Here is a 27318-nt window from a genome sequence, read left to right as displayed (position 1 = left end):
TCCACTTTCAGCAAGGGTTGTCCCTGGAAAATTCTAACCAGACCATTCCACTCTCTGGTTTCATCCCTCCCTCCCCGCCCCCTGCTTTCTTATTACACCAGCCACTGAATCCCAGCCCCTTCCCTCCCTCCTTCCCCAGCCCCATCCCTGTCTCAACAGCCCACTCTTCTCAAGGACTTTACACAAGCTAGCAATTCTTCATACAGTTCATGTCACAATCTGGAGTTCTTCCTGTGTTCTTATTTTCTGTCCCATCCCTTGAGAATAGAAGCTTCCTGAGAACAGGGACCTTTTTTTTTTTTTTTTTTCTTTTTAAACCTTGCTGTTTCCCAAGACCCTGCATCAGAGCTTGGCATCTGGAGCCTATTTGTCGACTATCTGTGAATGGTTGAGCTCCACACTTCCTGTCCTTTGTGCTCTATATACTATCATTGTCTTTATTATGGTCTGCACTGTTTAAATAACAGCTTATGGTCATACATTTGATCATAGGCCCTCATTTTGAAAAGCTGTTACATATTTAGTGTGCGATTCATCTATTTGAACTCTAGACTCTTGATTGTGGCCTGTGACTCAACTGCTACACCGGCAGGAGAACTTTCCAACAATAAACCACACGTATCATCAGATATCAGCTTTGACCTGCTCGGTGGTGCGAGAGACCAGAGGAGCTCACTACTGTTAGAGGCCCTGCCGTTAGCGTTAGTTTTCATACTATCCTAAAAGGAAGGAACTATTATTTTCTGGACTTTGCAAATAGGCCAAGCGTACTGGTCTTCTAAGGATATAGAATTGATTGCCCAAAGGGAGTGGTTTATACTGAAAAGCCTCTCCTTGCACATTTAGCAATCTCAGAAGTCTGGGCAGACTGTATTAGATTGTCCACTCACACAGCACTGGAGTCCCGGACAGGCTGGGCTGGTATTTGGAGGCTTTGAAGGAAAATCAATCTACTTGCAAGCTGTTTCCAAGGCCAAGTAGTCCATCCCCTTAGGCCAGTGGTTCTCAACCTTCCCAGTGCTTCCACACTTTAACACACAAAATCATTTTTGTTGCTATTTCATAATTGTGATTTTGCTACTGTTATGAATAGTAATGTTAATATTTGTGTTTCCAGTGGTCTTCAGCAACCATTGTAAAAGGGTTGTTTGACACCCCCCTCCCCACAAGGGTCTCAACCCACAGGTTGAGAAACACTGCCTTAGACTGTGGATGGGTTTCTACTCCTGCCTCTGTGCCACCAAATCCTCTCTCCTCCCTGCCTGCACTGCACTTCCCTAACCGGTATGTGTTTAAGACAGTCTCAGGGGGCTGGAGAGATGGCTCAGCAGTTAGGAGCAAAGGCTGCTCTTCCAGAGGACCCAGGTTATGCTAGAATGCATGGTTCAAAAGTGAGACCCATGCTTTTTTTTTAAAAAAATTAATTTATTTTTCTATTTTTATTCAGAAAGATTTCACTTTGGACAGCACGTTTTTTGGGGAGGACAGCATAGAGAGAGCAACAACCCTACCTGGTCTCACCAGAGGCTGCTCAGTGGTACGTGGATTCCGCTTTCTCTGGGTTACTTCTCGTAATTTAAAAATGCTTGAAGCTGCTGCGGAAGATAGCCCCGCCCTCTGCATCATTCAAAAGAAAACTCAGACTTAGAGGCGGGCTCTTGGTTCTTGCACAGAAACGTTCAGTAGTTTTTAAAAGTTAGAGAGCCATAACTTTGATTTCCTCCCTTGGTACTCTAGCCTATCCTTGCAGCCCGAGTTCCTGAGGTCTTCACATGCTCAGGACACACATGCTCCTCACAAGCAACTCAAATACACCATGGCTTTAGATCAGGACTATGTGCTGAAGAAAGCATGAACGGAAATGGGTGTTATCAGGGCAAAGCAAACCCAGATGCCCTAACAAAACGGCAAAGATGGATTCTTTCCTCTTCCGCGAGCTGTGTTTTAGAGAGCCAGCGTGTCACAGTATCCATGTACATCTGACAATTACTTGTGAGATCTCTGCCTTTTCTTTTCAGTTGTCCCCGAGTCTGCTAAACAAAGTTCCTCTTCCCTGGTGAGGGTAATCACTGGCTGTAAGCTGGAGCCTCTCACTGCCAGGGTCTGGGAAGTTGCTCTTTCCGGAAGGGTGGTGGAGGAGACCCTGGGAATCAGACCAGCCCTGCTCACAAAGTATGAAGAGAATGTCGGGAGAGGAAGTGGTGGCTCTGAGTCAGCATGAGTCATCTGGTTCCAGTGACAATGAAGGCTGAGGTGTGCGCCTTTTTCTTTTCTTTTCTTTCTTTCTTTCCTTTTTTTTTTCTTTCTTAATCATGTGGACATCTCTGAGAATGGAGGGGACTCAGTGGCTTTACAGTGGCTGCTTTCTAAGTTTCAAAGTGACTTTCCAGGCAAGCTGAGCATGTCTTGGGATCTTCACAGCACAGTGGCTGGGAAGGTGGAGCCATTCACCCGCTTCTCCCTGGTGAGTACGTCCTGTCAATGATGTCTGCGTGCGCCTCAGAGCTGTGACAGCTGCTGTGTCCTGGGGTAGACGCTGCTTCTCCCAGACTTTGGAGGTCTGTGATGTCAGAAAAGTGGCTCCCCCTGCCTCCACCCCACCTCTGCTGTGTCTGCGGGACTCTGGAGGAGTTTCTTAGCTGTGCATTGTGAAGGCCAACTGTGTCTTGTGCTGTCTCAGAAGAGAGCTTGGGATGTAGTGATGCCTGCCCCGGGAAGGAAGCTGCTTCAGATTCCTAGCTAGAAGCCAAAGCGAAGGTCGGAGATGGAGGTGGGTGAGTTTGTGCTAACTGGGCACTGAGGTTGGACTAGCTTCCACTCTGGAGAAGCAGAAGAAAGAGTCCCTGGGCAGCTTCTGGCCACTGACCTAAGCAGCCAGGCCTGAGCTGTCCAGCTGCAGGGCAAGAAATACGGCAGCGAGGCAGAATTTTGGTTTTTCTCCGAACATGTGCAAATGGACTTAGTACTATATTTTACATCCCTTCTGTTCCCTTAATGCTCAGGTGGGAAATCATGCTTTAAGGCAGAAAGAAAAGCCACAGACTGGGAACCAGAAGGGGAATGGTTGAAGATATGGGTGTGAAGTGGCCTGAGGTCACATGAATAGTTACTATTCTTATGAGCTTATACTTTTACTGTCAAGTAACTGTTACAGTAACTGTTATGCCTCTTTTTAAGCAAATCTGAAAAATGGTAACTTGCTTAGAAGTGGCAGAGAGACTGCAGGGAAGATCAGATCCTGTTCTGAGCAACTTCCTAGGTGTGTGGGGCTTCCCGGGTTAAGAATGAGTCAGCACCCTGGCTGAATGAGATCTGAGAGAGGCTTCATCCGCTCTGAGCATAACTCGGGCTTGCTGGCCTGGCCCAGCAGGGAACTTGGTCTTTGGTGGAAATCGGCATTGGCTTGCTGCCCTGGCCCAGGAGGGAGCTCGGTCTTTGGTGGAAATCAGCATTGGCTGCCCCTGTGTGAAGGAGACAGTCAGAAATTCTCAGTTTTCTCCTGTGATGTGCCTGAGGGGTCCCTTGCCTGAGGGATCTGTCCCCTTGTCAGGAACACTGTGTTTGGTTTTCTAGCATGCCCTCAAGCTGATGGTTATGGTTTCAGGTCCTTCTCTGGTGGAGCATAGAGTTTGTTAAGTGAGAACTCTGGTGTTTAGGAAGGACCAGGATGGCTAGAGCCACAGCTCTACCCATCCCCTTGTGGACTGTTCACACCTTGGTGGATTGGGAGACTCAGGTGAGGTGTGAACTTGGAAGGTGGCTTCTGCAAGTATACTGCTTCTGCAACCCACTGAGGTTGCTGGATGCTTCACAGGACACTGCAGGGGTTTGAATCTTTCTCCAGCAAGCTCTGTGGGTCTACTTGAAGACTGTTTATCTGTGTTTAGATAACTGTGGGTGGGTCCCAGCTCTCAGGGGCCACACCCTGAGGCTACAAAACTTGGATAGCAAGATTAGAGGATTGGAGGGGAGGCTCTGAAGAGGGGCTATTGGGCCCCAGGCCCTGTTGTCCAACTTGTGGAAACCTTGGTCTTCCAGATCATTGTCCATCTACCTCTGTGCAAGGGGCCCATGGAATTAATACTTGCCTGGTGCTTAAAGAAGGGCCTGGGTGGAGAGGGCACTCCAGCAACATTACCACTGCCAGATCCCCTTATTTTCCAATCCTCTGAAGGTTTGCTGGTTTATAGTCAACTACAACACATTTAAAGAAAGTCATTGCTATTCCAGCATAGGGAGCAATTGTCCTAAGGCTAAAAACAATAGTGCCAGCTCAGGCCCACTAGCAGGAGAGACTTCCCGCCTTTCTTACGGAGACCCATCCGTTTGGCTCTGTTGGTAAGTAAGCTGTTCAAGTACCCAGAGAAATGCCACATCATGGAATCAAGAGCTGTGACACAGTACGTCTGTGGGCCAGGCACACCAACATGGGTTCCCATGTCACACATGTGCTGGTCCCCGGTGTGCGTCCGTCTGTGGGTTCTGTGTCTCCAGACCTCCTGTGAGTGTCGTTGGGACTGTGTTTCTTTGGGATGTCGATTTTGATCTGCCGTGGGGAGGTCAGGCAGTCATGAGGATTCTGACATCTGATTGCCATTTACTGGGAGAGACAAGCCTGAGATGGACTGACAGGTCTCAGGAGAAAGCTGTTGAACAAGACAAGAAAAAGGCCATGGACAAATGTGAAAACAAATGCCAAAACCATGATTTGTGCACTGACGGGATGGCTCAGTGGTCAGTGACGAGTGTGAATTACAGGAGGCAGGACCTGAGTTCAGATCACCAGGACCCATGTAAAGCTAGATTTGGTGACCTTTGTAATCCCAGTACTCATGGCAAAATGGGGGGGGGGGCAGGGCCTGGAATGCATGGCTGCAGGCAAGACACACCATCTCAAACAAGGCGAAGGGGTGGTAGCTAACACTGGAAGCTGACCTCTGACCTCTCCATGCATGTGCCAGGGCAGGTGCAGGTCTGTATTTACACATCTGAACACACACACAGCACACATGGTTTGTGGCTTTGTTATGGCTCCTACTTGCCACACAGAGCTGAGCTGAGTGTTGCTGCAGGCAGGAGTCCCAGGGGCTCATGCCATGCCAGGAATCGAGACCACCTTTGGAAGGGACAGCTAACTGCAAACAGAAAGTACTCCTAACTTCACAACAGTGCCCAGACTCCTGCTGTTGTGGTGTGCTCCGCCTGGAGCGAACCTGTGGCTTGCGGCCTTGTCTACCTCTGGTCTTCACCGTAGTGGGATCCCTGCCCCATGACCTTTTGTGTAGAGGTTTTTACAATTCCACCTCTGTGTCCGAGTCTGGGGTGGTGCTGGTGAGATCTTGAAGCCCTTGGTATCCCGTTTTCCTCACCAGGAAGCAAGAATGGGAATGCCATGGCTGTGAGCCTTGGGAAGATTCTGGGATGCTTATCCCAGTTGCCAGGATATTCCGTTACCAGGACAGCCATGTCCACAGAGATGTGACTAGCCTATCGCATCGGTCCTGGGCCCCACTGCCCTGTGATAGTCTATTAAGAAGGGATCTTGCCCTTGAAGCAAGGTCTCTCCTGAGGCCTCAATCCGTGGTGAGCTCTTCATTCACCACTGTGCTCACTTATTAGGCAAATGGGCACTGCTCCTCGGTCCTCCCAGGAAACCTTGGGTTCTAGGTGACATCGTTTACCATCATGGTTATCACTGTCCTCCTCCTCCTCCTCGTCAACATCACTACCAAAGGACAGTTCCCATTTTAGTCACTTGGTGTGCCCTCCATTTAGCATCACAGCCACCCCCAGGACCAGAGGAAGGAGACATCCACTTGCTTTACTCACTGTCTCAGTGGACAGTACACGCAGCAGCTGCCTGGAAGGTGTACAGGTGCCAAGGAACCACTCGCCCATTCAGCACAGGGAAATGGGCAAGAGCAGGCAGCCCGGAGGGCTTCCTGGGTTCACGCAGGGGCCAAAGGCCAGGAATCCCAGGCTCGCTAGGCACGGACCTGCTGGCGGTGGCACAGCGGGATTTGGCACGGACGCTTCCCGGCTAAGCAATGGCAGCTATCCTTTAGCTTATCTAGATCCCTGTTACTTGAAAATCATCACGAATGGGAGATGAGTCATACTGAAAACATTAAGTAAGCTACGCCAAAGACCCAAACCGGAGCACAGACCAGCCTTTCTTCACCAGTGCCAAGGGGGCTTTGAATTATGCCATGTCTCAAAAGCCACATCCTCATGCCCACCCTCAGGGGCCAGAAGTGGCCTAGGTCATTTTTGGTCTTTGCACTGTCACAGTGGCAGCCTAGGAAAGGGACCCTCTTTGTGCTCTGTCTGTCCTGCGTACAATGTTTAGGCTCCGAGAACTGAGAATGGCCTGGGCGTGCTAGAGGATTTGTGGATGTGACATGTGCATGCATGTGGGTGGGGTCACGGGTCCCCATAAGTTGCTCTTATGCCAGGAGCCTCAGGGCTCTTCTCTACCTCTGGCACCACGGCTAAGATTTGGGGGTGTGTCAAGGGCAGGGCTCCCCACAGGTTCTGGGTGGATCCTAGTACTCAAAGAAAAGACAGTTTGAAGGAAGCTGCCTCACAGGAAGGAGATGGGGGCCGATGATCAGCTGGCCTCAGAGGATTCAACCGGTTGTCTTTAGCAGAGGCTGAGGTGCCGATAAGAGAGAGCATCTTACCCAGCCTGGGTTCTCTGCCTGTCTTTCACTTTCCAGATTGATACATACAAACAAGGACTTCTGGGACAGGAGAGGTGGGACCCTCCTGCCCCTCTGCCCTTGGAAAATGTATCATGTTTAAAACAGGGATTTTGTTCATCATGGCAGAAGATGCATCCTTGAGTAATTTGCAGAGTGTGTGTGGGCTGCATGGGCTCCTGTCAATTCAGCTGGACATAAAGGAACATTTCCTAAATATCAGTGGCTCCCCGGGGAGCCAAGCTTACTTGCTCTCACACAGCCAAAGGGTTCTGTTCTCCCAACTGTACTGTTCTCAGGCAGGAAGGGCTTTGCCCAGGAAGAATCAACAGGCAATTGGCTCATCCACTGTCCAGCTCCGTCATCCGTAGCGCTGGCTTCCTTTCTCTAGTTTGTCTTATAGTTTCAAGAAGGCTGCTGAAGCTCCAGGTGATCACCGTCTTTGCCCTGACGGGAGGAAGGAAGTGGGGAGGGGAAAAAAGTTAATCTTTTGGATGTCAGCCTCCTTTAAAGTTTCCCTAAAATCCCCAGCAAAGCGGCTCAGTTGACTTTCAGTCACAGTCTATGAACGAGTGGGTGGAGGAAGATGGGGGGGGTGGTGAGGGATGAAGCAAGGCCCTGAAATGGGACTCACAAGAAGGGAGGGGACTTGGGTCTGAAGTAGAGTTAAGGACAAGAGCCCCTACCCCATTCCCATCTTATGACCCCCTTTGGCTCCCGGTGATGGGGACTCACCCATTTCGACTCCTCTGCGGTTGGTCAGGTCATTTTCTACAAACAGAGTCCCTGGCCCCTGGGGCCATACCTCTTTTGATGCTCCAAGCAAAGGCACCTTTGTCTCTGAGTTGGACTCCAGCCTGGCCTCTGAAACTAGGTCGGAGCAGCTTCTTGGCTGCTGCCTGGGATCAGGTACCCTGCCCTGACTCGGGAAAAAGCTCAGGAGGGAAGGCTGTCACCAGGCCAGGAGCAGCCAGGTCCCTGATGTGTCCTCCTGGGGGTGGGGGTGGGGGAGGAAGCTCAGCTTGGAGGAGTCTGAGCAACTTCTCACAGTTGGGTGGAGGTCGAGTCACTCAAGGGAGGGAGAGGGTGCTTCCTGTCTTCCAGGCTCCTGTGGCACCTACAATATGCGACAAGCTTGTATTCATCAGCCACCAGATGAGAAGGGCCTCATCTACCCTTCTCCTCACATCCCTGGTAGTCTCCTTTGCAGACTACCAGTGGGGACAGGAGTTTCTTCCTTCTGTCCTCTGCACCCCTCCTCATCTAGTGATGTGGGATGACAGTGACAGATGCCACAGGTGGTGTTTTGTGAGTCTGAGATTGGCTATACAGGGACCTAGAACAGAACCAGGCACCAAGTACGCCCTCCATGAACAGAGCAGGGCCTCACTGTGAAGTTCAGGTTGGCCTCAAACTCCGGATCCTCCTGCCTCCACCTCAGGCCCCGGGAGTCAAGGCTGGGCCACCATGCTGCTTTTTTAGGTAAAGAATAAGTGCCTGCTGACTGCACAGATAAAAGGGGCTGCTCTTCTAGTCTCCCTGGAAAGCTTCCTGTTACTTCCTGTGAGATCCCTGTCCAGGCTCTACAAAGCAGATCCTGGTCACAGAGGAGTGAATGACTTGTCTCTGTGCTCATTCATAGGGCAGAGGAGCTATAACATGAATGCAGTTGACTTCAGTATTTTTTTTTTCTTAAATCATGCATAGGGTGCAGTGCCTGTGGAGGCCAGAAGAGGGCGTCCAACCCTCTGAGCTGGAGGGTTGTGAGCTGCCCAGCGTGGGTGCTGGAAACCAAACCCTAGGCCTCTGTAAGATCAGTATTGACTCTTGACCAGGGAGTCATCTCCACAGCCCCACACACCTGTTGTTAAGTATCCTGTCTTACATCCTTCCTCTTCTTCCTGTGTTGTCAACAACAGCTTCTGTGTTGCCAGGGACAACAGTATTTCCAGTAAAGACTGTTCCCAGACTCCTCTGCCATTAGAAAGATGAAGACTAGTAGATTCACCAGGGATGCTGGGAAAGCTCTTTAAAGGACTCTGGCCTCTCTAACCTTTGACCTTTGCTCTTACGCTTTCCTTCTCCGGACCCCCACGTGTTCTAGGTGCTCTGGCTTAACCTTTTGACTCCTTCTACCTTCCTTCTTCCTGTCCTGGATGCAGAGGAGATGGCCGGGGCTCTAGCAGCCTTCTTGACCTTAAAATAAAAGTGTATGACCGCCTTGGTACAACGGTAAATTTCATTCACACTGGATTCATGAGTATATCGAGAATATATTCATGTCTTCTCGCTAATGAACATTTTTAGGGGACCCTACCACGGGCTCAAAGCATAGTACCCTTTAGGTCTGGTGGAATCACCGAAGCAATCCTTGGAAGAACTAACTTTGCCTTGGGGAAGGGTCTCTCAAGGGGCAGCTTGTGAACTATAGATGATTGGCAACCACAGTGGACCTGAGTATAACTCTCTTCTGCCTTTGGCAAACAGGTTCGACTGGTAGGTTCTGTGGTTGAGCCTCTGCATACCCTCTCATGCTATCCTTGGACTTTCAGGGTGGACACGTCTGTTCATTTGCATTTGTGCGTGTGCATGTGCGTGTGCGTGTGCGTGTGCGTGTGTGTGTGTGTGTGTGTGTGTGTGTGTGTGTACGCTGGTCAACATGCCCAGGGGACAGAACTAGGTGCTTACTTTTTCTTTCTTCCTTTGTTTTGAGACCAGCTCTCACTGGCCTGTCACTCAACACATACCGGGCTGGCTGGCAGTGAGCCCTGGCTAATCTCCTGTCTTTACCTCCCCAAAGATGGGATCCCAAGTATGCACCATCACACTTGGCTTTTAAAGTGTGGATTCTGGGGATTGAGCTCTGGTCTCCTCCGGCTTGCAGGTCAAGTTCTTTACCAGCAGCTCCGCTGCCTGCCCAGCCCTGTCTGTATTTCCCCAGGCTTCACTTTTCCTGTAGAATGTGTCTCTACTTGCTTCATCCATTTCAAGTGCACCCTGCCCTCCCTCCCTCCCTCCCTCCCTCCCTCCCTCCCTCCCTCCCTCCCTCCCTGATATTGGGGAATAGATCCCCTCATTACTGGACCCTGTGTTCCAGGGGTGGCTAGATAGTTTGGGGCAATGTGATGATGGAAATCAGGCCACAGGGTACGCGTCATTTGAAGTGACTGCCGTCCACCGTAGTACCTGGGGCTGCAGGAGCCACGCAGGGCTGACACCACCCGGGCTCGGGACAGACTGACAGTTCTGATGCTGGAGATTCAGCCCCCTGAGGCGTGGTGAGCTCTCCTGTCTCTGCAGCCATCTGCAGTCTGATGGGGACAGCCTATGCACACCTTACCCGGCTGCTGTGGACCATGCGGAGGCGCCTATCTCTGCCTGGCCACAAAGAAGCGGCTCTTGGGTGTCTGGTGAAGCTAAACAGTATATTCCCATGGCTTTTCAAAGCATTTGAGGCAGCTCTGTCCAACAAAACCTGCAGCTATGGTAGCACCCTGTCTGTCCCGCCTGATGTGGCGGCCACAAGTATTGACATGTGGCCAATGTGACCAGGAACTGGACTGGACATAATTTCACTTAATTAAAATTTAAATATTCATGGCCACATGTGGCCGGAAGCTGCTGGATTTGCATACGTACTTTCCCCGATGGTGCTTCCTGGCCTCACTTTGATTTTCCTTGGTTTTGATTACCCACAGGCAAACACGGCCCACCAAATGTTAAAGCCCATAAATAAACAGTTCCTAAGCTTTAAACTGCGTGTGCATGGAACAGTGTGACGAAGTCTCTCACAGACCTGCTTCATCCTGCCCAGTCGCAAACCCCTCTGTCCAGAGTATCCACAGTGTATATACCACTGTTAGTTCTTCAGCTGTCATTCGAGTGCCCCAGGAGCAAGTGCTTGTGTCCAAATACCCTTCATTTTACTTAGTACTGTCCCCAGTGCACAGGACTGGTGATCTCTTTATTATATAGTTTATTGTTGTAACTGTGAAATTTCATGAATAATCATTTATCTCTTATTTTGTCTAAGTTGTAAGTTCAGCCTTATCATAGATCGCACTGAAAAAACCCAGGATATGCATACAGTGTGGGATGCTCCCTGCGGCTTCAGGCACGCTCTGAGGTCTTGGAGTGTTTGCTGTGAGGACAGAGGGGGGCCTGCTGTGTTCTTGTCTGTGTGAAGCCACTCTGCCTTCTGACTAGATTGGCTATAAAGAAGCCCCATGCTCTGATGCTCTCACTGTCTTAGACTCCTCCACACTGTCTTCGGCGAGCTTTTACAGTCACAAGCATCAAAGTACATTTAGAGGCTACTGATAAGAAGCACAGAACGGGCACAGTCAGGGGCTGAACGGGCCCTGAAGAGGTGCCAGGCTGTCTTAATGCCACACCACTACTCCTTTAAGTTCTGAGATTTTTGCCTCTCTCCAGTTATTGTCCCATTTGGACTGTCCGTCCCCTAGGAAGCCACAAAACACAGTTGAAAATTCTTCCTATAGTTTAGCCTTACTCAGCCAGCTACCTGCTGTACACTAGGGAAGTTACTCAACCCTCAAGCCTCAGTTTCTTGATCTGTAAAATGGGAGCACAGGAATCCATACTCTCCAGACAGGAAAGGAATTAAGGATGAAGGGTTCCTAGGGATGTTCCACACGTAGTGGGCATTCAATTGTCCAGCTGATATTGTGGGTTTTGGTGTCTTTTTGTCTTTTCCTCCTGAATGTAGGGACCTTACTCTGGGTGGCAGATTGCCACTGCAGCAATGCCATCCTCTAGGGCTCCATGTCAGGGAAGTCTCATGCCACTGCCTTTGTGTAAATTGTGGAGCAGTGGGAACCTGGGGAAGGAGAGAGCTGTCCCTGGTGGCTCACCCCTCTGCTAAGGTCTTCACTGAGCACCACGATGACTGGCCAGGAAGAACATGGTGGTGGGTGACGGCAGTGAGGAGGCAGCTGGCCTGCGCAGGGTCCTCTCTGTGTAATTGGAATCCACGCAAGAGCTGGGGTCTGAGTGGATCGCGCTCGGCATTGTGAATTGGATTGCTTTCTCTAGGATGGATGTGGCAGCTTGAGGTGGGGATGTGAAGGACACTGGGAGAGCCTGGACTGTGTCCGTTCCCACATACAGGCAGATTTCCCCGCTGTATCCTTGCTTCTTCCTAATTGGCTGGGTGGCCATGGACGAGTCACCTTTACCCTTCCTTCAGATACAGCCGAGGTGACCCCGGGTGCGGAAGTGCCCACCTGGCCTGGCCTCACTTCACACTCATTCCTTAGATTTGCAATTTCCTGAGTAGGGGTGGGGCTGCTCCAGAAGTTCCCCTTTCTGAGCCCCCAGGCACCGCTGCCCCATGCCTGGGCTTCTTTCCCATTCCCAGCAGCCACTGCTGCATCCCTGACTGGTTGCCCCTGGGATGTGATTCTGGAAATGATCCACAGGCTGCTTTTTGGCCACTTTCCCATTTTGGCCCAGTGTCTGCCCTCCTGCGCTGTGACCGTGACCATGACCATGACCGATGGCCAACAACATCACATGCAGGGCACTCACCCTGCCACAGACACTGCTGAGTCACACCCTGAGCCCTGGCTCCTTACTGCCTTGGTCCTTCCAATTTTAGGGACTGTTCTCTTCTTGCCTGTGGGCTCCTTCTTCCTCTCATGACTCCTCGGGTGGTGTCAGTCCCCGAGGCCCCACGCAGCCCTCCTTGGTGAGGATTCAGCTGTCTGCACCTGAGCACAGCTGCCCTTGTCCTGAATGCAAGGCTCAGGATACTGGTGACCAACCCCATCTGCTGGGCCCACAGGGTTCTCACAGGCTGTCCACATCCTGTGGGGACATGCAAAGCCATAGCCTTCTTACTCTGTATCTGAGGTGGTGACTTTTTTTTTTTAACTTCTATCATCCCTGATTTAGTCTAGCCTTGGCTCATATTGTAGTCTAGCCTTGGCTCATGTTCTAGTTTGCTTTTCTGTTCCTGTGATAAACACAACGACTACTCACTTAGGGAGCCAAGTGTTTATTTACTCTTCATTTCTTCCAGGTCACTTCACTGAGGGAAGTGACCTCAAGGCTGGAACCCGGAGAGAGATCACGGAGAAGTACCGCTCAGTGGCTTTTTTTTTTTTTCACTGAGACAGGGTTTCACTATCTAGCTCTGGCTATCCTAGAACTATGTAAACCAATCCGGCTTCAGACTCAAAGGGATGCCTCTGCCTACTGAGTTCTTGGTGATGTATGTGACCATGATTGGCCTCGGCTACCTTTCTAAAGTAGTCCAGGCCCCTCTGCCTAGGGAATGGTCCAACCCAGAGGGGGCTGAGCTCTGTGTTAATTATCGATTGATAAAATTCCCCACAGACATACCCACAGGCCAATCTGACAGAGGCAATTTCTCAACTGAGCATCCTTCTTGTCGGGTGTGCCAAGCTGACCACCAAGACCAGCCACTGCAGCTCATACGTTCTCCATAAAACATGGAGCTGGAGAGACATCCCCTTGGCCTCTTTATCAAATGACCATTTGAATTAATGGAGGCTGGGGACAGAGCACTTCACTGAAGATCACCTTCAAGTTTACCAATACCCCGACATTTGTAAGTGCCCTTGGGAAGACAGGGAATGCCCTTGCTGCATAAGTGTCAGTGATGGGGACATTGTGCCATAGAATGTGTGACCATGGTTGTCTACATGCCTGGGGCAGGTGGGAATGACTTGGATGCTCAGCCAACCTCCTCCCATGATTAGCCCTCCTCCCCCACCTTTCTTTCAACCATCTCTTCAAGTACAGAGGCTTTGGCAGTTAGTTACTGTGGCGATTAACATCACCAGTTTGACAGGATCTAAGATCATCTAGGACGCAAGCCTCAGAACGCGTCTTTGATGGAGTTTCTAGGTTGGGTTTACTGAGGTGGGTAGACCCACCCTGAAGGTTGGCAGCGCCATTCTACTGGCTGGGATCTTAGACTGTGGAAAATGAAGAAAGCGAGCTGGATGCTCATATTCCTCTCTCTGCTTCCTGGATGCAATGTAAGCAAGTGCCTACAGCTCCCGATGGTGTGTCTTTCCTGCCACGGTGGACTGCAGCCTGGAGCTGGAAAAGTCTCCCTTCAGGGACATGACCTTTGCACACTGTTGCTTTAGTTACCTGCTTATAGTTCTGGTCTCAGACTTCGTGTGGCAGGTGTGTGCCTCCACTCAGAGATACCTTTCCAGATGGAGCTACCTTCTCCTTTATTTTATTTTTAGTATATGTATGTGGGCTTGAGTGTGTGTGTGTGTGTGTGTGTGTGTGTGTGTGTGTGTGTGTGTGTGCGTGTGTGTGTGTGCGCGCGCGCGCGCGTGCGCGCACCACACTTGTACATGTGCCTTCAGAAGCCAAAAGAGGGCTTCAGATCCCCTAAAGCTGAAGTTACAGGTGGTTGTGAGCCTCACAATGTGCCTCTGGGAACCAGAATCCTTTGCGAGAGCAGCAAGTGCTTTTAACCACTTACCCATCTCTCCAGCCCCCAGCTTGTGCTGCCTGCTGAGGCTGGACTGACAGCTGGGTGGCTCATCTCATCTCCCTGCAGGGGAGGGGGCTCTTTGAAGTTCACCAAAAGTGCCTGCTCACAGTCATGCTGGAGAAGGGGGACAGTGTGAGACACAGAGTGAGTATAATGCCACCACCCAGCAATGAGATAGGCAACCATAGCCATGAACCGGCTGGGTGACACAACTCTCCCTAAGACTCAATTGTCCAAAGTATTTCTACCTGCTGTATGTGCTCAACACAAAGCTCACCCTCAGGGCTCTGGACAGAACAGCCATGGCCACTTGGAGGGAGGACAGACACATGGCCACCTCTCTGAGACCCCCTGTACAGCTGATAAAGTCAGGCAGCACACCCAGCCCCTCTCACCCTACCCCTGCCTGCCTGCCTCCAGCATCAAGGATAATGAGATTTTCCAGATGCCAACTTGCAACCTTCTGGGGCTCAAGTGAAAGTCAGTGTCAGGGGATGAATGCCTTGCTAAAACAGAATGTGTGTGTGTGTGTGTGTGTGTGTGTGTGTGTGTGTGTGTGTGTGTGTGTGTGTTAGACACCAAACAGTCTAAGCATTGTCTGAGCCAATGCATTGTAAAATCATGGTCACTCCCCGCCGCTCCATCCTCCTCCATCTTCCCCTATCCCGCCGCCCACCCTCCCCTCCCCCCAAGCTCCCATCAAACCCCTCTGGGGGTTTGAGGATTTGATTTCATCTCCCGAAGACAGTAAGAGAGACCAGCCATGATGTTTAAACTGCAGATGGGGAATCACATTTCTTTGGAAAGGGCCCTGGCACCAGGAGGGAAAGAAACTGGTGTTCCCGAGGCACCCTCAGTGGGTCATGCCCCTGTGCTAGAGGCCCATTTAACCTTATTCCACTCACAAAAGTCACAGCTGGTGACACTGAGGTCCATGAGAAGTGGAGAGTGAGGGGTTAGGGTGGATGCAGAATTCCTGGTCACCACGGACCTCCAGTGGGCTGTATGCACCCAGCATTTCTGGATTCTGTTTTCCAAGACTCCGTTGAGATGAATTATTTCCTAGGAAAGATGGCTGTCTTCCTGGCTCTGGGCCGAGGCAGTCTTTCCTTGACCTCTGAGAATCTCAGGGAAGGCCTCAGGATGGGAGATGTGATGTGATGCCTCCTAGGCTGTCCTAGGCCACACCTCTTCACAGCTGTCCTTCCTGCCTCACCTGGAATGGGGTTCAGGGCTACCATACTGACCTCCAGCTGACCTTCTCAGTGGCTCTTGAGCCAAGCAAAAGGTCTCTTTGAACCTGCCAATGAGGTGAATGAAGGACTAGAAAGAACTTCGAGCTTTAATTCATTCCCACCCCCCGTATAAGATAAAGAGTAAAACTGTATAAATCGGTATTCATGCCACCATAGTCAGTTTATGTGGTGCTGGTGACTGAACCCAGGACTTTGTACATGCGAGGAAACTACTCTTCTAAATGAGCTGTATCCCCGGCTCCAAGCCAAGAGGACAAAGTCCCTCCAGAGGAGGCGGGTATTATGGACAACAAGCTCTTGCCCACAGGGAAAGCATGATGGCTGGTGTCCAGTCCCTAGCCTGGTCGCTGGGGGGCCATAGTGGTGAGCCGCCTCCATTAGCGTCAGCATCAGATATGCGGCTGGGGGCTGGTGCTCTAGCCTTGAGGGTGACAATCTGTTATGGAGCACCATGTGCTTCACGAGGAACCCAGACACGCAGAGTCCCCTTGGCACAAGTGCTATTTACAAAGTCCACAGAATCAAGACCACCTCAGCTGCGATTGAGACACGCTCGCTGTCTGCCGGCTGGTGTCTGTCCCGAGACTCCCCCGGAGCACTGAGCACCCCACTGGTGTGCAGACAGGGCCTATGGGACTTCCTGGAGGTTCCCTCAGAGCACCCATGGGTGACAGGAGTATAAGGAGTTGTCTAGCTTTTCTGGTTCCTTCCAGAGACCAGGCTGGTAGGAGGCTCAGTCAAGGAGGAGCGGGCTTTATTCAGCAAGAGCAGTTTGAGCGGCTGAAGCTCCGTACTATGGGCAGCTTTGATCTGACTCCTGAGCAGGGACATTGACGCTGGCAGAACAGGAAGCAAATGGGTGCATACTCGGAAGACAGTTGTTTTCAGGGGAGTGGGTTGGTGGGAGAGAAGTGAGTAGGAGTCACAGGCTGTGAGTCACCAGTTAGGGCCTCCGTGTGTGTCTGGGACTGACTGTGTCTCTGAAAACTCTTAGGCTTCCAGCAGCCCAGAACATGTCCTTACTCCATAACAGTGTCATCACAGATGCGACTACCTAGGACAAGGTCTTGTGGAGTGAGGTGAGCCTCTCTCTAATCCAATGTGACTGATGGCATTAGAAAAGGGGACTTGGGGCACCGGCAGCTTTTCCAGAAGACCCTGGTTCTATTCCCAGCACCTACATAGCTCACAACCAGCTGTAACTCCAGTTCCAGGAGATCCAGCGCCCTCTTATGACCTCACTGGGCACTAGGTGCTAATGTGGTGTGCAGACATATTTGCAGGCAAAACACCCATACAAAAAGCAAACAAACAACAACCAGACAGATGGACATACACACCCAGGCCCTGGCCTGGGAGGTTGGAGGCACCAAGGCACAGCCAGAGGATCAAAAGAGAAAATGCCAGGAGAGGACCCTTCTCTTGGAGGGCACCTAGCCAGGCTGAGCCTTTGATTCTGGACTCTGGCCTGAGAGATGGATGTCTGCTGTGTGGAACTCCACAGCCACAGCCCTAGCATATGAATATGTAACCCACAGGTGTAGAAGGAGGCTCTGAGGACCCCCAGGTCCACCTCAGTGTGGGTCAGTTCCTCAAAGGATGTCTCCTGAGAGTGGATGTGCTGTCAGTCTGTTAGCAAGAAGTCTTTTTTGAATATTTAGGTGAATCAGATAGTCCCTCTCTATCTTAATTCTTCTTAAAAGTAACAACAATTAAAGAAAAAGAGGCTAGGAATTTGAAAGACAGCAAGGTGGGGTGGGTACACGGCATGACCTGAAGGAAGGAAAGGAACAAAAATGTAATTCTATTACAATCTCAAAAAATAAAAATTATTTCTTAAAAGTGGCGGGCCAATCCGAGGTTGAAAAGTAGAATTTGGACTTACATTAGACAAGGAAATAGGGGGAAACTGAAAACGGAAAGACGTGTCTTCTCCTTATACAGAATGGGGCACTCTCTAGTGCAGGGTCCACTGGGGGCTCTGAGCCCAGGGCTGCTGGCTCCCCGCAGCTCGGCTCGCCCCGAGTCTCACCTGAGCCATCCGAACTTTCACCTGCCCTTTCCTTTCTCTTTCTCCGAAGTTAGTGTTTATCAGGGGGCCAGTGAGTGCCTCTCAGTCCTAGACATGGTTTCCACAGAGCCAGGACCAGCCAGCCTCCCAAGGGACGGCAGCACCACAGCGATAGGGGGACTCTGGGGCTCTGTGACCTAGCTGTTAAACCAGAGTGGTGGTGAGCCCTCAGAAATGCAGGCTCCGACAGCACCTTCAGAAAAACAGGAACCATCAATTCATGAGAACTTGAAGAGAAAAATAGTTTAAAGAACCGAGAAGGTGCCACATTATAGTGAAAGAGCGTCGGGTTTTAGAAATGACAGAAATGAGCCATGATGGCCTCGCAGGCCCCACTGAGGCAGTTACACGAGACGTAACCGCACACAAACACGGATGTTTCTTATAATATCACAGCATTTACAGGCAAGGAGTTGCTTTCTGAGCATTTCGTGGAAAGTTATTTTAGTCTCAGGAGTAGCCTTCAGCAATGAATACTTTGTCAAGGAAGTGAAACGCTGACTTCCAAGTCAGGAGGCGGGGAGCTGGGACTCATGGAGCTGGGACTCAGGGAGCTGGGACTCAGGGAGCTGGGACTCAGGGCTGGAGTGACCTGGAGGCTGGGTGTTCCCTTGCACTGGGGTTCAAGAGCCTATAGGTTCCTGCCCTCTTCAGAAGTTAAGGGGATACTCTTGTGGCTGAACAGAGAATGCTTCCCCCAAGGGCTCCTGAAACACAGCCATTTCCTACATAAATATTTAGTAATTCTTTGACTATAAAATGAAGTTGTTATCTAACGCACTGAAAAAAAAAAAACAGTATGTCTCTAAGATGGGGGTGGGGTGGGTGAAGAAATGAAGACATGAAGCAAGTACCAGGTAAAAGACGCCCCAAGGACAGAGGTGCCCAAGAAGCCACTGCTCCAGGACCTGAAGAAAAGTCAGGGCAGAAAGCAGTTCAGCCCAGGAGAGACAGAGCCCGGCGCTGGACGCAGGCCAGGTCCAGGCCAGGAGGATCCTGGGAGACTGCTGGATGTTCAGAGAATCAGATTCAAGTACCTGTGCACGGAAAGATAGTTAAACAAAAGCCAGGAGAAAATGGGTCTTCTTTTTCTGGGTCCCGCAGTAACTGGGGAAATGCAAAGGTGACCTCGCCTAAGAATGGACATACCTACTCCACAGAGACCCGCACTGCAGAAGATGGGGGGACTTGAAGCTGGGCAGTATGGCTCAGGCCGGAATCTGGGCTGAAGCAATGGAGAGCCAGCCTGGGAGCCACCGCTTGAAGAAGTCTTTCCAGAACGTTCTACTTCAGAGTTGCCTCCTTGAGGACCTGCAAACCATTAAGTTCTGCCTCTCCAGCTCTGAGCCCATGGCAGATACAGGCTAGGTTGGCCTCTGGAACATATATTCTGTGTAGTTACAGAAAGGCCTGCTTTTATTCAGTGTTCTGCTGCCCCTGTCTTGAAACACTGTATGTGTGTATGGTGTATGTATGTATGTGTGTGTGTACCCATGCACATGTGCGTGGGGGTACGCAATGGTGTGTCGTGTGGAGGCCAAAAGTCAACTTTAGTGCTCTCCCTCTTATTATTTTTTTTGTGGCAGGGTCTCTGACCCAGCCTGGAGCTCACCATTCCAGCCAGAACGGCTCACCAGCGAGCTCCCCGGATCTGCCAGATCCTCCCCACTTTCCCCAGCACTGGGATTACAACGGATCCAAAGTCAGGTCCTCAGGCTGTGCAGGGCACAGGTCACCCACCGAAGCTGTCTCCCAGCCCTGTTTTAACTTACTTTTTAAACACGGAGCTTCCAGTCCTTTTTTTTTTTTTTTAACCTGGGCTCATGCCTACATAGCCAGGCCTGGACTTTGATTCTAGTCCCTTTCTTGATGAGCCTGCATGATGCTTCTGATGCTCCAGCATCCGCTCCAGGGAGCCCCTGCTGAAGGCAGAGCCAGCACAGATGAAACCAGCGGGCTTTATGACTTGGACTCCTCACCAGCATGTAAAGTAACAGCGGCTCCTGCTGATTTGTGACCTGTGGTGTAAAAGCAATTTACATAAGTGAGGAGGCGGAGATAGAGTTCGTGGTAAAGTTCTGCCTCCTACCCCCAAGGTCAGGGCCTCCGGTCCCATGACTCAAAGCGTCCATCAGGAGGCCATGGATCCACAGCCTAGCCCAGAAACATGCAGTATGCTGAACGTCTCCCCAGCTAGGACTTCAGGTCCTTGGAAGGTTGGCTGTAGGGGACCGCTTTGTCCCCATGTAAGACATATGTCAAAGGGGTGGACTGTTGGCATCTCCCCCCTTTTCTGTCCATTTCAGGACTCTGCTGAGAATGAGGAAGTGAGTTTCTGTTCTGGATTCTTCTTTCCCATCACGTGCTTCTTTCCCATCTGCTGCTCCTTGGCCCTTCCTACATCCTTACACTTTGTCTTAGGCATTGGGAGCGCGCGCGAGAGCACCATATGAACTCAGGGTCTGTCCCTCCATGGCCGTGAGGTCAGCGTGAAAACAAGTACCTACTTAAAGAGAACACGCTTTACGACAACAAAGAAAACCTCATGGGCCACACAGCTACCCCGTGCTCTGTTCACCAAGGCCACAGCTGCAGGGCTTGGCTCAACTGATGCGACAGCCTGGGAAAAGGGCACATCCACCTGCAGGCGCCCTGCTGCTGTGTTATGTTCGGGCCACCTGTTGGTCTGTTGTTCTACTGCAGTGAGGCCTGCAGAGGGTGGTATTGGAGGTCAGGGGGCGCTAGTGAGCTGTGTAATCTCTAGTGGATGCGATTCTCCACACCAGATGAGCCAATAGAAATTTTATATATATAGTTTTTTGAGATGGAGTTTCTCTGTGTAGTTTTGGTGCCTGTCCTGGATCTCGCTCTGTAGACCAGGCTGACCTCGAACTCACAGAGATCCGCCTGGCTCTGCCTCCCGAGTGCTGAGATTAAAGGTGTGCGCCACCACCGCCCGGCTGAAATATATACTTTTTAACTGCAGGATTTCTCAGGACCTTATGATCACAGATCCTAAGTATCCAGACACGCACTTCAGCAACAGCTAACACGTGTTAGCAGACTGTGCAGCTGATGTGGGATATGGATAAAGCAAAAATCCTTCTCCATGTGTGGATCTATCTGTTTTAGAATTTCATGGGAACTGAGTCTCAAAGAATGTAATCTAGGATGAAACACGACTTCTGTAAAAGACTAGAAGGGGTAAGTCACCAGGAAATTAAGTGACGTTTGGGTTGAAATATTCAAAATTCGAAAAGGGCTGGGAAGGTGGCCCACTCGGTAAAGTGCTTGTCGCCTAAGCAGGAGGACCTGAGTGTGATACCTAGTGTGAAGGGTTGGGGACAAAAACAGGCAGATTCGCTGAGCTGGGCTAACTGAACGAGTTAGTTTCAGGTTCAGCGAGAGACCGTGTCTCAGTAAAACGGGGTGGAGGTTGATAAAGGAAAACATCCATGTCAGGTCAGCCTCGGGCCTCTGTATACACACACACACACACACACACACACACGCACATGCACACAGGTGCGCATGCACGCACACACACACACACACACACACACACACACACACACACACACGTGCACGCATACATACCACACACGATTCAAACATTAATAAAAATGAAATGGGGAAGAATCCCGCAGAGGAGAAATGGTGTGGCAGAGGGATGTGACCGACACATCTGGACACCTCAGCTCAGGCTGTGGGTGAGGAAGGCCCTCTGTACAGACCTGTGACTGCCAGACCCTGCTGTGGGAGATGCTCACCTGTAGGTCACGTGCTTGGGTGGGGGGTGCTTGAAGGTTTTTGAGGAGGGAATGGATTGGTCAGCAAACAGCTTTAGAATAACCACTTTGTGGGCAGAACCACAATGAAGATGCAGTGGGGATCCTTAATCCTCTCGGAAGTGGCTTTTAGCATGGGGCCTTGCCTGTGTGACAGAAAAAAGAATGTACCTTGAGCTTGGGAGGAAGAATGGACGCATGAGAGCTACAATCCTGGCAGAGTGACAAGAGACAGGTTGACTTTTGAAACCCGAGGCCACCCTTGTCACCCAGAGCAGATGGCACCACCTGGGCCTCCATCTGTGCCCAGGAGAGGAGAGGGCACCACGTGTGAGGGCTAGGCTTGGGTGGCACAGTTTCTCTCATGTGGAAGTGCTACAAAATCAGTGAAGTACCTCTAGGGGACTACCCCTCGTTCCCCAAGTGTGTGGTGGCTGAGCAGCCACCAATAACAAGTGGAGACAGCTGCTTCCCAGACGCTACCCCAGCCACCCCTTCAGCAAGGCTGTTCTTTCGTGGGACATGTGGAGACAGCGTAAGAAACCTTCGCCATGGCTCCAGCAACTGTAGAGGAACCAGAGGCTCACTCCGGCCTTTTGCTAGGATGGTGTGATGATATCCTCAGCACAGTTGGTTAACAGCTATAATCCCAGACAGCATTAGGGAAGACACAGAGAATAAAGAACATTCTAGTTGAACTCAACTTTTTGCAAATAGTGACTGTTGGATGTTTGGATGCAGCAAAACTCCCTGCTGGTTGAGTTGGATGCTCCGGAGTATCATCCGGCTGTACACGGAAGTTGTTCAAGGAAGAATAAGCAGATAAATAAGTCCAACACGCCCTGTGGTTCAGAAGTCATGGGTTCTGTTTCTTTGTGTTTACATGTGAGACAAAGAACATTCTAGGAGCAGTACTGTTTAGACCAAGGCTCATAATTGAAGTGAATGCATCTCCTCCTGGGCATCTCCCACAGAAATCCCACCAGGTCTATTCCCATACCCTGCTTCACCTACAGTCTTTGCAATTATCCTGACGCACAAACACTGTGGGGTGCAATCCTGCAAACATTTTTGTGCATGAAGCGAAACCCTTTTTAACCAAGGCAGATAACCAGGGCAGATAGGTGAGAGGCTTTGGGGCAGATTGGCAGCCAGTAGTCATCCTCAACAACACCAATAGCCATTCGCTTTGAAATTTGCTAATACCTATGGCCGTACCACCCTGAATGCTCTTGACCTCATCTGAAATATGCAGCTAAAATATTCCCTCATGGTGATGATAGAGTAATGATATTCCAACAGGGAAAACATCAGCACACTTGCCAGGATGTAGCCCCCTCACGAGCTCTGGATTCCATACCAGAACCACCAGCAAACAATTCATCTCTATAAGGTGAGCTCTGATAGCTAGGAGATGAATTAGGAAGGCCTTCCCGTGAAAACGGCTGATCACTTTGGAAAAGTGAGACCTAAGCCATGAGAGGCTGAGAGCAGGAGGGGAGACACTACAGGGGTCTATGTGTTCAGGAGGGGGTAGTGACCCTCCTGTGGATTTGACTGGGCCGGGCAGGACCAGGCCTTGAGAGGCAGGTGAAAGTTATGTGCAGAAGTGACCCAGGTTGGAGCAGCCCCGCTGGGCTAGCAAGGCTTGGGCCAGAAGGGGGCGCTGTGTACTGTCTGTCTGGGGACTGCTGGAGGGATCAAGGGCCTGACTTCTGAAACACACCGTGTGTGGGTCTGAGGAGCTACTCGGAAGAAGAGCTTGGAGCTCACACATGAACGCTGCAGACTGTGGCTTCGAGCCACAGGGTCTGTTCGAGTTATCGAGTTAGTCCTTTAGTAAGCCTTTCAGTGTGCAAACCTGTGAGAGTCCAAAAGGGCAGAGCAGTGGCATAGCCTCGTTCACTGATTCCGGACAGTAAGAAAGGGTCAGATGCATCTGGAATATTCTTTCTTTTTACTTCCTGTGCTGGTGGTTTTTGTCAACTTGACGCAAACCTAGATGTATCTGGAAAAAGAGGGAATCTTAATTGAGGAAATATCCCCAGAAGATTGGCCTGTAGGTAAGCCTGTGGGGCAGTCTCTGGACTAATGATGGATGTGGCAGTGCCCATTCCATGGGAATCAGTGCCATCTCTGGATAGGTGGTCTTGGTGTGTCTTAGAAAGCAGGCTGAACCAGCCACAAGGAGCATTATCCTTCCATAGCCTCCCTGTTCCTGCCCTGAGTTCCTTCCCTGACTTTCCTGGAAGTCATTTGGTCATGGTGTTTTATCACAGCAATAGAAACCCTAAGACACTTCCTATTACAGTGTCCGTACTGTCCCAAACCACTTACCAGGGGCATCATTTTTGTGTCACTGGGCACCGTTATGATGCTGTCTCAATGGTCATACTTGGATTCAGTTGCTTCTTTCCATAGCTCCCCATGGCTCACCTGTGCTATGAGTGGGTGTTTCTGTGTGTCTGTAGTTAAAGGTGAAGTCTTGGCTTCCTACCACGTTCCTTGCTGTCTAGGACATCACTGAGGACTTGAAAATAAACTTTGCCGGTTGGCTGGGGTCATGTGGGTCCAGGCGTCCTCTGGGCACTCGTAGGCTGGCTGTCTCTACTCTACATATGATGGTCCTCATTGGAGGGGACCTGAGTTAGACACAGGGGCAGTGCACAGAAAACATCAGCTCTGCTGTCATCATTGAACTTAGAGTTGCATTCGGCAAAGCCCTTATTCCTTTCCCTGACCCACAGAAGCTAGAGAGAAGCCACTGACTGTCTCCCACAGCCCCTCTAGACCTCTGGGACGCAAGGTCTCCTCTAATATGCACAAGTTCAGGCTGCATCTGATGGCTGGAAATTTCTGGTTTGCACTGAACCTCTCTGTGCTCTGGAGATTTGCGAGCCTCTGATCCATCTTCTGCCCCTTGCTACAGGAGAGTTCAATTCATCTACCTTCTTCCTGTCCCACCAGGACAGTCCCAGGACCAAAGCTTTTGGTGACTTCATCCCTAATTGATCCTCTGCTGCCTGGTCATATTCCCTGTGTCTTTTCAGTGCTCCCCATCATTCTAAAACTACAGAATGAAGGAGTGTCCAGGGGAGTCACCACTTCCTCCTTCAGCATGCCGTGGGCCCTTTCCTTAACTGCTGGGCACATGCCACATCTGTTAATAATTGAGTTTCTTTTTTCTCTCTTTATGTTATAAAAGCCAGCTCCTGCGTAGCTCAGGTTTCATTTGTTAGCTTGTTGCACTTGAAAGTGTGAAGTCTTGTATGTCTTACTAACTCTACTCTGGAAGATTTAAGCCATTGTCCAATTTATGAGATGGGTCTGGTCTCCTATTCGCTAGTTTAGGATTCATGTCCCACTCTGAGGTCAGTCATAAGTAGATCTCACAGGTTACCAAGTCACTGAACAGGGGGCAGAGGGACAGGAAGGAACACGGCAATCTGAAGCATGACTGAACAGAGATGGCCAATTGTGAGGCCAGAGCCAGGCTTGAGGCTGAAGCAGAAGGATTATTAAGGTCAAGGCCAGCTTGGAGAATTTAATAAGACTCAGTCTCAAAATAACAGAACTAAACAAATAGGCTAGAGCTGTAATTCAGTGGCGGGGTCTCATCCAGCATGCTTGAGTCCTTGAGTTCCATCTCCAGTACTAAATAAAATAAAATAAATAAAAAAATAAAGAAGGCAGCGTGGGGCCGGGGGTGGGGTGGGGGGAGTCTTACTGATGTCTAACAGACTCTTTCCTGATTTCTTTGCTTACTGGCCTCGAGTTTCTGCCATAGGAGAATAAGATGGGTTGTGACCCACCTTGCTGGGTCTTGGGACATGGACCTCCTTTTCCAATGTTTTCTTTTTTTTTTTTTTTTTTTTTTGTTTGTTTGTTTGTTTTTCGAGACAGGGTTTCTCTGTGTAGCTTTGTGCCTCTCCTGGAACTCACTCGGTAGCCCAGGCTGGCCTCGAACTCACAGAGATCCGCCTGGTTCTGCCTCCCGAGTGCTGGGATTAAAGGCGTGCGCCACCACCGCCCGGCTCCAATGTCTTCTAAAACATGAGTTTTGGCAACCAATTTTAGAATCTTTTTAAATATGTGGATCTGAGAGTTCAGCTCCAAGCTGCTGGGCTGCAAGTTGCTCAGAGACAGAAGTCATGTCTGTTTCATCACCCTGGTCCCCTGTCTGGGGCCAGACATCTGCATTCCTTGCAGTGGTTAATTGCACATGCCGACTGGTAGATCATAGTTCCCAGGTTATTGGTCCAATGCTATTCTGTTATTCTTTGTGTGTGTGCATGGGCAGATATATGTACGTATTCATGTGGGTATGTGCATGTGTGCACAATGAATGTAGAGGACAGACACCTTCCTCAATCACTCCACCCTCTTTTTTTTTTATATTTTAGAGATAAGGTCTCTTTCTGAGCCTGAAACTTATGGGTCTGGCTAAGCTGGTTAGCCAGTGAACTCCAGGGACCAATCTGTCCCTCTGCCCCTAGAGATGGGGCTCTAGACAAGTGCCACCACACACCCTGCTTTTATGTAGGTGTTGTGGACCCAAACTGAGGTCCTTATGTTTGCACATCGGACATTGTACCAACTAAGCCATCTTCCCAGCCCCCAATTCTGTTATTGGTTTTTTGGGGTGGTAAATGCCTTTTCCTGCTGAGCCGTCTTACTGCCCCCTCTCCAAATTACATTATTTACTTGTGTGGGTATGGGTGGGTGGGTGCTTGAGTACCACAGCATAAATGTAGAGGTCAGAGTGCAATCTGTAGGAGTTAGTTCTCTTCTACTATGTGGGGTCTGGGAACTAAACACAAGTCTTAGGACTTGGCAGCAAACACCGTTACCCACTGAACCATCTTGCTGACTCCTCTGTTATTCTCTTTTTTAAAAAAAATAATTTTTTTAAAACATTTATTATGCTAAAGAGCAGGTTTTATTATTTTCCCAAAACACTAAAATAGCCCATGGCATAGTAATTTAGCACACAGTATAAATGACATATACAGTCAGGTTCCCCTCCCCCCAGGGCTGTTTTTAACTCTCTCTTGTGTAGGGAGCTTAAAAATGTCCACTCTTTAAATGACCTTTATTAACGTTATCAACAAACCACAAAGGGAGAAATACTTTAGAAAAAAAAATTTTAATGTAAAAGAGATCACGAATCCTCGCATCTGGGAAAAGGGAAATACTTCCTTTGCAATCTGTGTTCTGTCAGCAGAAGAGTCCCAAACTCTCCTGTGCTTTAAGATAATCCTAAATTTAATATTGTGAACTTCTCCAAAGTGCCGCCATTGCCCCCTGCACTTCAAGCGGAAGGGAAGGGGCACGTGAGGACGGACGTGTGACTGCAGGTCAGAGAGTCCATGCAGTGCAGAAAGGGCAAGACTCGTCAGGACCGGAGCAAGGCTTACAAGAAGTGGAGGGGCAGCCTGCAGAGCTCCTCTTCCATCAGATGGCCAGAGGTGAGCTGCACAGGCGGCATCTGGGATGCTAGCCCTTTAGGATGGGTCTCAGCGATAAAGAACTCTGCGCGAAATGGTTTTTGTCTGATCTATACAGGATAGATCAATTCTTTAACTTATAAGTGTTTTGCCTGCATGTATGTAAGGGCACTGGGTGTGTGCCTAGAATCTATGGAAGCCAGAAGACGACACTGGATTCCCTGGAATTGGAGTGATAGACAATCCGTAAGCTTCCGTGTGGGTGCTGGGACCTGAACCCAGATTCTCCGGGAGAGCGGCAAGTCCTCTTAACTGCTGAGCCCCCTCTCCAGCCTCTCCCACCCTTTGCTATTCTTGATATTACTGTGAAGGTATTTGCAAGATGAGATTATCATTTAGATTAGCGGGCCTCACTCAGCCAGCTGAAGGCCTTCATTGAAAGACTAACCTCCCAGGAAAGTCTCAGGGTCTCAAAGGCACTGTGCTTTCCTAAGCCCCACAGGCCTGGAGATTTGCAGCATTTAATGCGACACCACAGGGAGGCCTGCTTC

At 50.1% G+C, this 27318-nt stretch overlaps 1 long non-coding RNA gene across 1 annotated transcript in view; it reads left to right on the top strand.

Moving 5' to 3' along the window:
- The first annotated feature begins 2485 nt into the window (after positions 1 to 2485).
- Positions 2486 to 27318, top strand: part of LOC128102123 (uncharacterized) — a 104649-nt gene continuing 79816 nt past the window's right edge. The window contains exon 1 of the long non-coding RNA XR_008215325.1: positions 2486 to 2770. This is a non-coding gene — a long non-coding RNA (uncharacterized LOC128102123). The remainder of the gene's footprint in view (positions 2771 to 27318) is intronic.

Source organism: Peromyscus californicus, unplaced genomic scaffold (assembly GCF_007827085.1).
Source record: "Peromyscus californicus insignis strain IS unplaced genomic scaffold, ASM782708v3 Scaffold_7__1_contigs__length_154581171, whole genome shotgun sequence".
NCBI lineage: Eukaryota > Metazoa > Chordata > Mammalia > Rodentia > Cricetidae > Peromyscus > Peromyscus californicus.
This window is presented reverse-complemented; position numbering and strand designations above follow the sequence as displayed.